The 12147-nt window shown below is 41.2% G+C and overlaps 1 long non-coding RNA gene and 1 pseudogene across 1 annotated transcript; both read right to left on the bottom strand.

The window, feature by feature from the left end:
- Positions 1-118: 118 nt before the first annotated feature.
- LOC120063561 lies at positions 119-2529 on the bottom strand (annotated as a pseudogene).
- Positions 2530-7950: 5421 nt separating this feature from the next.
- On the bottom strand, positions 7951-8751 carry LOC120062697. The gene is made up of 3 exons (XR_005478432.1): positions 8442-8751; positions 8139-8238; positions 7951-7999 (listed from the first exon to the last, which is right to left on the bottom strand). It is a non-coding gene; the product is annotated as an uncharacterized LOC120062697 (long non-coding RNA).
- Positions 8752-12147: the final 3396 nt, after the last annotated feature.

Genomic DNA, 12147 nt, shown 5'->3' with positions numbered 1-12147 from the left:
CATACACTGCACATGTTCAGTGTACATGAATTGACATTTGCCACTGTTGAATCCAGATGGAAACAGTTCAACAAAAACACTTATTTTACCCTGCATACACCATCTCTCCATGTCCACCTTACCTGCCCAGTAGGAACCAGATCAGGAGCTTGAGGACCCTGTAATCCAGACCAACCACAACACCATGCTTCATTTCATACGTATTAATACTGTCTGTCCCCCAGCACAACTTCTTCCTGGGGTTCACAGCATCCGTCTCATGGACAGGCCCAGGGAGTTGTGCTGGTAACAGGAGAAAGAGAAGTACTGGCCAATAGTGATCACAGCCTGGGACACAAAGGACCTGGCCACATCCTCATGGCTCCAGAAACCTGATGATGTTTTGTTCAAGATTACAAATGTCCTTTAACAACAAATGGTGGTATTCACAACTAAAATGTATCAAGAATAAATGTATTCAAGAGCAGTCAGAAAACAGCTGAATGGTAAAATGAATTAAAAGTTACTGATGCTTAGGGTGGTAAGGAGAATAACACCTGATATTCAAGTAACGACTCTACGCACCTTGATACATGGCTTGTGCTCCTGTCCATGCGAATAGACTGGCAATGCCATTAGCTCTCAGATAGACCTCAATCTGGTCAGTCAGATTCAGTTTGGCCATTTTGTCCCCGCAATACCTATCAGGGACCAGGTGGAACTGGGTGTGGCCATAACAGCCTGGGTCAGGAAACTTGGCTCCTGGGAAAGCAGAGAGAAAAAGAACCATGTTGAAATAGACACCTACACAAATTACTTTGATACTACTACCACCACCACTAGTGGGAACAATATGTGGTTGGTTGAAGCACCCCCTATGAGAATAACAACGTAAATGGCTAAAGCAGTAACAGACCGGTTGCAGGCTGGCGCAAACATATTGATCAATATTACTAGATTAACAACCAAAACCTTGTGACACTCACTTAACATCCAGATCCAACTCCATTATTATCTGTTAAGCTATTGTTCTCATACTGTCTCCTGAACATGGGAAGCAAGTCTGGGGCCAACTTTAATTTGGAAACTACTGGCACTCAAATGTAGGTCTAATTCCATGCCCAAAAAACAGTTAGCCAAAACCCAGCTTGGCGTCAATGTTTGACATATGATAATAGCTAGCTCTCGAAAACTCTAGGCGGCATTCTGCCTTCTCCCTATAGTTCCAGCCATTAACTTCGCCCATTAACTGGCTCACATCGCTTACGATATGGTCGCTTCTAAACACAAGTCATTGTTTTATGAATGAATGACCGTAAAGTCAACATTGCGGGCGCCGCCACGTTTGTTGCTGATGACAGTAAGTTCTTCTTCTGTGCGTCTCGTCCAACATCCTCAAACGCGGAATATCGCCTCCACGTGGAGGGTGAAATAGTATTCGAGTGAAAATAATGTCTGGGCCACTGGAATCTGTATGCTATAAATGGAATGGTTATTCTAATCTAAAATGTTATGTTTACAACATTTTACAACAATCATGTAACGCACGATTCTGAAAATCCGTTTTGAAACAACGTTTCGATTCTTCAATACAACTTTGTCCTCAGGGGCAAAGCAGACTTCATATCAGGTTAGAATGCTGTTCTCCAAACTGAATTTGAACAGCGTGCACTAATTTATAGCTATGCATTTTCGCAGGCACAATGTTTCAGGACAAGTGTTTGCCATTTACGCCCTGCATACCGAACTGATGTAGTTATTCTGAGAATAAACCTAATTGTTTTAATCTTAGTCGTCAGCATTTGTTTAATGACGGAGATGATCATTGGCAAATGTGTCCTCCAGGTGGCACAGTAGTGCCTACTCACCAAGTAGTTGGCATTGTTAGAATGGTTCATGGACGTTTTCCAGTGCTGCACTGCCACTGCAGTGTTTGCAATGCCATGCCTTCTTGGAGTCCGCATGCTTCCCAGCCGAAACAGTTCGGAAGAGTTCGTGCGTATATTATGACGACATTTTGGACTTCGGTGCGAGTTTTTTAGGCTGTTCGGCACACATTTTTATCAAGGCCAGTTCGGGAGCCGAAGTCTACACCCCTTCGTCCGTGATTGGTCAAGTGTAGGGAGTCTTTGTTGTCATTCAACAAAAGACGATTCGTTTTAATGCACATGTTTCCCATAGAGAAATAATGCACCAAACATCTTAGTTATATGTACAATTGCGCGCCTAAGATCTCCTCGGCAAAAACGTCAACATTGACAGATTTCTTGAGTTATTTTAGATTAATTCGGACTATTTTTAGGATTACTGGCTACAGCGTCTCAACATGGACAAACAGTAGGGTAGTAGGGGTAACTATCCCCCCTAGGAACAATGTCTAATTGCTGAGACAAAAAAAGCAACGTTTGGCAAAAATAATGGTATATGGATGAAGGTCATGCATAGGCAAATAAACTATAAATGTCACCATTAATATCTGCACTATGAGGAGATTTGATGTAAAGTCCCTCTTTTTAACTCACCTGCACATTCATTTTCCTTGTTGTTCATTTTCCAAACAATACATTATGTACAATTACACTAAATATTATTTGAATAATGCAAGATTTTACATCCCAGCGTAAAAATAAGATGACATTCAGGAGCAAAAGGTTTTCAATAGTTGTTTTTTATTTCCATAAAAAAAAATATCAATTGGACTATAATATTGGAATAGAATATAACTAATAACATTAAATAACATCAGAAATAACATCTATTAAGAATAACTTAACTAATCAACTCAGTGTGACATTGAATTGGCAACTCTTATGCTCTGCTATTACACAATTCTAATTTGTACATAGGACACAAATAAAGCTATCCCCAGGAGCACAACTAATGATCCCACCTCCTGCACTGCTCACACCTAATCCAGTCCCCACCTGTGACTGAAAAAGGGGAGAGAAGCTGTCTTTTAAAAATGTAGCTAGCTGTCTATCATTCGGAAAGTATTCAGACCCGTTTACTTTTTCTACATTTTGTTACATTACAGCCTTATTCTAAAATTGATTACATTATTTTTCCCCCTTCAATCTAAACACAATACCCCATAATGACAAAGCAAAAACAGGTTTTTAGAAATGTTTGCAAATGTATTTACATAAGTATTCAGACCCTTTGCTATGAGACTTTAAATTGAGCTCAGGTGCATCCTGTTTCTGTTGATAATCCTTGAGATGTTTCTACAACTTTATTGGAGTCCACCTGTGGTAAATTCAATTGATTGAACATGATTTGGAAAGGCACACACCTGTCTGTATAAGGTCCTACAGTTGACGGTGCATTTCAGAGCAAAAACCAAGTTATGAGGTTGAAGGAATTGTCCGTAGAGCTCTGAGACAGAATTGTGTCGAGCTACAGATCTGGGAAAGGGTACCAAAAAAGGTCTGCAGCATTAAAGGTCCCCAAGAACACAGTGGCTTCCATCATTCTTAAATGGAAGAAATTTGGAACCACCAAGACTCTTTCCATAGCTGGCCGCCCGACCAAACTGAGAAATCACGGGAGAAGAGCCTTGGTCAGGGAGGTGACCAAGAACCAGATGGTCACTCTGACAGAGCTCCAGAGTCGCTCTGTGGAGATGGGAGAACCTTCCAGAAGGACAACCATCTCTTCAGATCCCACCAATCAGGCCTTATGGTAGGGTGGCCAGACGGAAGCAACTCCTCAGTAAAAGGCACGACTGCCCTCTTGAGTTTGCCAAAAGGCATCTAAAGACTCTCAGACCATGAGAAAGAAGATTCTCTGGACTGATGAAACCAAGATTGAACTCTTTTGCCTGAATGCCAAATGTTACGTCTGGAGGAAACTTGGCACCATCCCTACGGTGAAGCATGGTGGTGGCAGTATCATGCTGTGGGGATGTTTTTCAGCTGCAGGGACTGGGAGACTAGTTAGGATCGAGGGAAAGATGAAAGTAGCAAAGTACAGAGAGATCCTTGATGAAACCTGCTCCAGAGCGCTCAGGACCTCAGACTGGGGTGAAGGTTCACCTTCCAACAGGATAACAACCCTAAACACACAGCCAAGACAACACTGGAGTGGCTTCGGGACAAGTCTCTGAATGTCCTTGAGAGGCCCAGCCAGATCCCGGACTTGAACCCGATCTAACATCTCTGGAGAGACTTGAAAATAGCTGTGCAGCGACGCTCCCCATCCAACCTGACAAAGATTGAGAGGATCTGCAGAGAAGAATGGGAGAAACTCCCCAAATAAAAGTGTGCCGAGTTTGTAGTGTCATACCCAAGAAGACTCAAGGCTGTAATAGCTGCCAAAGGTGCTTCAACAAAGTACTGAGTAAAGGGTCTGAATACTTATGTACAGTGGGAAGAAAAGTATGTGAACCCTTTAGAATTACCTGGATTTCTGCATAAATTGGTCATAAAAATGTTATCTGATCTTCATCTAAGTCACAACAATAGGCAAACACAGTCTGCTTAAACTAATAACACACAAACAATTATAATTTTTCATGTCTTTATTGAACACACCGTGTAAACATTCACAGTGCTGGTTGGAAAAAGTATGTGAACCCTTGGATTTAATAACAGGTTGACTCTCCTTTGGCAGCAATAACCTCAACCAAGCACAAGCATTTCTGTAGTTGCGGATCAGACCTGCACAACGGTCAGGAGGAATTTTGGACCATTACTCTTTACAAAACTGTTTCAGTTCCACAATATTCTTGGAATGTCTGGCGTGAACCGCTCTCTTGAGGTCATGCCACAGCATCTCAATCGGGTGGAGGTCAGGACTGACTGGGCCACTCCAGAATGCGTATTTTCTTCTGTTCAAGCCATTCTGTTGTTGATTTACTTCTGTCTTTTGGTTTGTTGTCCTGTTGCGTCACCTAACTTCTGTTGAGCTTCAATTGGCGGACAGATAGCCTTAAATTCTCCTGCAAAATGTATTGATAAACTTGGGAATTAATTTTTCCGTCGATGATAGCAAGCTGTCCAGGCCCTGAGGCAGCAAAGCAGCCCCAAACCATGATGCTCCCTCCACCATACTGTACAATTGGGATGAGGTTTTGATGTTGGTGTGCTGTGCCTTTTTTTCTCCACACATAGTGTTGTGTGTTCCTTCCAAACAACACAACTTTAGTTTCATCTGTCCACAGAATATTTTGCCAGTAGAACATCAAGGCGCTCTTTTGCGAGCTTCAGACGTGCAGCTATGTTTTTTTTGGACTGGCTTCTTCCGTGGTGTCCTCCTATGAACACCATTCTTGTTTAGTGTTTTATGTATTGTAGACTTGTCAACAGAGATGTTAGCATCTTCCAGAGATTTCTTTAAGTCTTTACCTGACACTCTAGGATTCTTCTTAATCTCATTGAGAATTCTGCGCTGTGCTCTTGCAGTCATCTTTGCAGGACGGCCACTCCTAGGGAGAGTAGCAACAGTGCTGAACTTTCTCCATTTATAGACAATTTGTCTTACTGTGGACTGAATTTTATAGATACTTTTGTGACCCTTTCCAGCTTTATGCAAGGCAACAATTCTTAATCTTAGGTCTTCTGAGATCTATTCGAGGCATGGTTCACATCAGGCAATGCTTCTTGTGAATAGCAAACAAAAATTTTGTGAGTGTTTTTTATGGGGCAGGGCAGCTCTAACCAAAATCTCCAATCTCGTCTCGTTGATTAGACTCCAGGTTAGCGGACTCCAATTAGCTTTCGGAGAAATCATTAGCCTAGGGGTTCCTAGGAGCTGTAGTAAAATGAATAGCATTCTCACGTAGGTGTTCCTTTTGTCCAGGTGGGAAAGGGTAGTGTGGAGTGCAATAGAGATTGCTTCATCTGTGGATCTGTTGGGGCGGTATGCAAATTGGAGTGGGTCTAGGGTTTCTGGGATAATGTTGTTGATGTGAGCCATGACCAGCCTTTCAAAGCACTTCATGGCTACAGACGTGAATGCTTTGGGTTGGTGGTCATTTAGGCAGGTTACCTTGGTGTTCTTGGGCACAGGGACTATGGTGGTCTGCTTGAAACATGTTAGCATTACAGACTCGGTCAGGGATAGGTTGAAAATGGCAGTGAAGACACTTGCCAGTTGGTCAGCGCATGCTTGGAGTAAACGTCCTGGTAATCCATCTGGCCCTGCAGCTTTGTGAATGTTGACCTGTTTAAAGGTCTTACTCAGATCAGCTACGGAGTGCGTGATTACACAGTCTGGTAGGCTCGTGTCAATAGTTTGCAAGCTCTGCCACATCCGATGAGCGTCGGAGATGGTGTAGTACGATTCAATCTTGGTCCTGTATTGACGCTTTGCCTGTTTGATGGTTTGTTGAAGGCCATAGTGGGATTTCTTATAAGTTAGAGTCCCACTCCTTGAAAGCGGCAGCTCTACCCTTTAGCTCAGTGCGGATGTTGCCTGTAATCCATGGCTTCTGGTTGGGGTATATACGTACGGTCACTGTGCCCCGTGTTCACTAGCACATGGTGCTGCGTGGTGCAACAACGCTTCCCATTAATTTTCAATGGAACGAAAGCGGAGAGGGCGGGGGACCGTTGGCGGCGCAAACATGGCGTGAAAGGTGGTGAAAAAGTTCAACACTTTATGCAAATTACCAGCGGGGAACCGTTAGGCGATAACCAATCTTAGCGAATGGTTCCCATGATGAATTTGACGCTATGCGACCCAAGGCTGGAGAGTTTCTTCAGCAAAGATGGCTGACAAAAATACTAGGATCTAAGCAAATGTAAGTAGTTATAACGTCATAACGAATAAAGCAAAACAATTGCAGTTGAGAGGAATATACTAGTTAATGTAGAGACAAATGATTATGCATATTTTTTGGTCATTAAGTTAATTTACCAAAATCTCTGTTTAGCAAGCTAGCTGACTAGCTCTATGGGTGTTGTGACATGAGTATGAAATTGTAATTCTGGTTGTTTAATGTTTTAGGGACTCCTGAAACAACCAGCTAACCAGGCTGTCATCTTGTGAAACACTGGGTGTAAAGAATCTAGCTAGCTAAAGCATTTACTGCAAATTTAATGTACAATTTTGTAAGCTTGCCTTGCTGATATTTTCCATGCAATGCAGATGAAGTAACGTAGCTAGCTAACTATTTCTTGCTTATTGTGCAGTGGAGGAAAAAAATAACTGTATGTCTATGGATGTGTAGCTAGCTATGTAGCCGATCTGTGTATAAAACATTTGGTATACATATTAGTTCAGAACCTAGCTCTGAACCTCAGCTATCATAGCCAGTTGTATCAACTTCAAAACAGTCTGAATGGCATCTGAATGAAGCCTATGGATTGAGTAGAATATAATATAACTTTGTGCCAAGCATACAAGTCATATACACATGTAGTTATTACCATGCATGAGATCCCCACATTGTAGCCTGTACATTTAGTATATTCCCTGATCATGTACTCTACCTTGGCAAATAAATGTGCCGTTCAGGTATGAATGTATGTGAGATTATTTTTCAGTCATATCCAATACCAGGAGTATCAAATTCCAGTCTTTGAATGATGCTGTGTCTGCATGTATGTATTACAATTATACACTTCAACCGTGTTTACCAATCCTGGCCCTGGGACATCAATGGTTACACATTGTAACTATTCAATAGACAAGAAACATGATTTAACTAGTTAAAGGCTGATTTGGAACTCATATATACAGAAACAGAATTTAAAAACAGTACACCACACTTCCTATGCATCATGTAAATACTCTAAAACCGGTTTATCTCAATATCTAATTTCCTTCATTTGCATTGATCTGATAAACACAGGATAAGTGTACTATTTCATCAAATGAGAGACTTAATTTCAATCAGTAGAGAATGTGAAACACTTTATTGAATGTAGAATGTAATTTTTCAAGTGTTATAAATACATAATACATGCATTATAAATATTATAATTGTAATATTATAAATACAAGTTCAATCTGTACTTCAATGCACATCTGGTCTCCATTATAAAAACAGAGGAAGAAAGAGGATGTGGCGATAGAGCTGTAAAAGACAGAAAGAGAAAGAGGTATGAAAAGAGGAGCAGGGAAGGCAGCATATGATTAATGAATCACAGTGCTACCCTAATATTCTCTCAGTTCATCACAATTACATAATAGTATCTCTAGTGGTGTCTCCTAACCAGCCTTTTGCTCCCAGTCGGTCCAAAGGTTATCTTAAGAGCGGGTAAGGTGGCGATGACAGGACTGGGGGTTGGCACCCTCTCTCACGTCAAAACATACCTGCAGACGATAGAGAGATAGCACGTTAAAGCCTTGTTTTTTACATTTATTCTGACACTATCAGTCATCATAATTATCAGGAGGTGAAATGCAAAACTGACCTTGGATCATTAACTCTAGGACTACAACAGCTCTATCTGTATTTCAATGTAAAGCATCTCTTTAATAATACTTCCTGTTGACCCGACCAAGTGACCTCTCACCTCTGATCATGCTGTGCCCTCGATGTAGCCAGTTCAGATGCGGGAGGGGTTCACCTAGAGGATTTAGGGAGAAGAGGAGAGAGGGATGAAGTGAAGGAGAGAGACTTATTGAGAAAAAAAGGTAGTTAAAGAGACATTGTTCAACAGGAATCTATGTGTGTGGCCTCACCTGGTGTCTACACTAAGTGGCTGCAGAGTACTTTATGCTAAAAAACATGCACAGACAGATAAAGACAAACAAAATAGCATAGTTATAGAAATAATTAAGGGTCTTATATTCTCCATGGTTGGCCCTCTTGCCTATTCTTTGAAGGTGGAAGGAGCCACAGTTATACACCTGAGCCTGCTTACTGCACAACACAATCCATCAATCAGATTGATACATGATTGTGTAGGTGTGGGTTATAAATTGTCTAATTGTTCTACATTTTTTCAATATGGGTGATGAAAGGGGTTCACCTAGGGGTCATGATAGGGGCTGTAGCAAATGTTTGATGTATTATAATAATTGATTATGCTTATGTTGTATTAATAGAAGGGGAGGGGTTATAAGAAAAGCTGATACAAATCTTGCTGAAGGTGATACTGGTGCATTTCTGGTTTCTCTTAATCCCATTGTTTATTCAATTCGTGTGGTTCTTTTCAGGACTCAAGAGGAATGGGAGTATAACCAGACTCACCCACCCCCACTAGCATTCCAGGAACCTCCGGAGTTGTTTCTCCCTTTAGAAGGCCATCCCTGGGATCAAATGGATCCGGGGGATTTGCCTAATCTATTTGATTTCAGAGGAGAATATTATGATTGAAGCTGTGAGCCTAATTAGTCTCAAAGGGGGAAATGAAAGGGGTTCACCTAGGGGTCATGATAGGGGCTGTACCAAATGTTTGATGTATTATAATAAGTGATTATGCTTATGTTGTATTAATAGAAGGGGAGGGGTCATAAGACCTCCTTACATTTATAGGGTGCTAGACTACAGATTAACAATATATATATATTCATTATAGAGGTTTAGTATTGTTCCACGGTTGTTTTCTAGACTCTGCCTCTTATAAAGAGACCCCTCTGAGAAATGTGTGACTGAGACAGAACTCTGCAGGGGAGTGTAGGAAATAAGAGACTAGTCAGACATTCCACAATAAATCAACTTTGGGGAGTGGACATTTATTGCCTAGGCCTTAGAAACACTGGAACTATTGTATCTCTCTTGCAAGTTTATGTAGCTGTGTATGAATGGTCTGATGAGTAGAAGATAATGACGTAGGCAGTGACATCACTAGGGCTGGACTTCGGGTTTAATAAAATAACTTGGGACCTTTTAAATGTTGCAGAACTTACTCGGAAACATGCGTTATGTTCCTGTTGTCAACTTCTGTCTGCAATTGCATTAATAAAGGTTTTTGAATGATTTAATTAAAGATATTGTCAAAATGCTAATTTCACCAATGAGCCAATGATTGACAAGGAACAAGGAAACTAACCCCAACAGTGACTTAAAATAGCCTGTTTTGTTTTTGTACAGACATCACACCATTACCTAAACAGTACCCTCACCTGAGAAGTAGAAATCAAAGGGAAAGAAACTGGGAATTGAATAACTTCAACTTGCTGCGTTGTTGGACTCCATCCTTGAAACATCCTGCAGAGCAGCAGACTTCTCCTCTGGCACACGGCGGCGAGCTGCAGATCCCCTCCTGGTCCTCGTGTCCAATTCAGCACACACAACATTCTATAATATAATTGTGTTATTAAAACAGCTTATTTAATGCGTCAAATAGTGTTATATGATGTTATCTTTTTTGACACGCAAAGACCCAAACGGCGTTCAATGTGCCTCACCCTAATAATTTGGTCTATTTTCCCCTCTTAATTTAATCTACTGTTCTAACATGGTGGTGCACAAATAGCCTATAACCTGTTTTACAGAAACGTAATCATCGAATATTGTAAGAGCATTCATTGTCTGTTTATATGCCCCATTTATTTTGACTTGTTGTACAGGGAGAACACCGTAATAACGGCCATTGTTCTGAATTCTGTCGCTGTGTAACGTCTGCTTCCAACTCCCACTCTCAAACACGTAGATTCCCTGATCGCAGCTCACTTTCCAGCCCACTTTCCAGCTCACACTCTCAAAGACATAGATCCCATGAACACAGCTCACTCTCCAGATCCCAATCACCTGAATTCTGATCACACAGCTGTATGTTATTATCACACACTATTTAGTTCAGTTCTTTGCACCCCATCATTGTGAGGTATTCGGAGCGCTGTTTTTCCTGTAATGTAATCCTCCCGTGCATGATCATTTTTGCCTGTCTCACTAACGATGCCTTTGGCCTATTCCCTTCCTGTACCTTAGCCTATCGTATTTCCTGTTATCAAACTATTGCCTGATCTCCCGGATGACGTTACTAGCCTTTTCCCTGCCTGTACTGTTGCCTTGTTGGACCCCCTGTGTATGACCTTCTGCCTGCCCCTGGACCCAGCTACCTGCCTCCTCCTGTGGTCCTTTACAAATAAACACCTGCTGCGCCCTGCGCTTGAAACCAGCACTCTGTCTCCCATCGTGTTCATTACACGCTGTACATTTCAAAAGTGCTGAACAAATAGTTATTGACTACGTCCGTCGGCGCTTTCTCACGAATGTCTTAATCGAAATTATGGATGGCCTCTTATCCGCTTGTCGTCCCCTTATGCCATACTTTGTACATCTCAATTGTCATTAGAAACCACATTTGTTTAATCAAGTCTGCCATATCAGCTATGTTTTTATGTGTAGTGGCATCACAATTCTTTGGTGTTTGCCCCACCAAGACTTACATGCTAAAATCGCCACTGGTAGCGTGTGACAATAGCAGGATCATCTCAAGGATAGCATCACAAATGAATACATAAATACCACTTGAAGCTTTAAGATGAGTTGATCATTTGAATCAGCTGTGTCGTGCTATGGCAAAACAGGCTTTCACAGCTCTCTGTATCTGAGGACCAAAAACCTCACAAGAAACATCATCATATGACTTATGACTTCATCATACTCAAATTAGACCGCACTGAATATTATGTTACTATTATCTACGTCATCACTTCTATGGACTGAAACTACACAAAGTACCTGCCCTATCCAGAATAGCCTACTCTCTCACTTTGACAGTTGGGGCTGCTATCCTTTCACCCTCCTTCATGGCTGTTAGCTAGCTACCTACAAATGCATTTGGAGTTTTTTTTTTTTTTACAGTGATAAATACATCAAGATACCTAGTTAATATGAAGTTAGGCAGCTGGTGATATTTAATGCATAATTTCTTTTACATTTTCAAAATGTATTTACTTACTTGAATAGTTTCTCCCAGCCATGTGAACGATTGGAAACAGGGCAACAAAGTTTGTTTGTCACCAGAGCGTTTTAAAGCATATTACTATTTACCTGTGAATAAATTCCTAAAATTGAGAATGGATTAAACTATTTACCCATTTAATAACCAGACCTTCATACAAATTTGCTATGCTGAATTCTTGACGCACAATCAAACTTGCTGCTATATGCTGCCAGCACGCCCACAATCGAGCCACTCTGGGAAATTTACCGCGTGCTAGTGAACAAGAGCCATTAGGCTTTTCTCAGAAATATGTTCTCCTTTTTAAGTTCATTAACGTCCATTTCAATCTTATTGACTGTCCCTTTTAGCTTGTTTGTTTGTT

The sequence above is a fragment of the Salvelinus namaycush genome, chromosome 18 (genome assembly GCF_016432855.1).
Source record: "Salvelinus namaycush isolate Seneca chromosome 18, SaNama_1.0, whole genome shotgun sequence".
Taxonomy (NCBI): domain Eukaryota; kingdom Metazoa; phylum Chordata; class Actinopteri; order Salmoniformes; family Salmonidae; genus Salvelinus; species Salvelinus namaycush.
The sequence above is the reverse complement of the archived record's forward strand: the minus strand, read 5'-3'. Positions and strand labels throughout refer to the sequence as shown.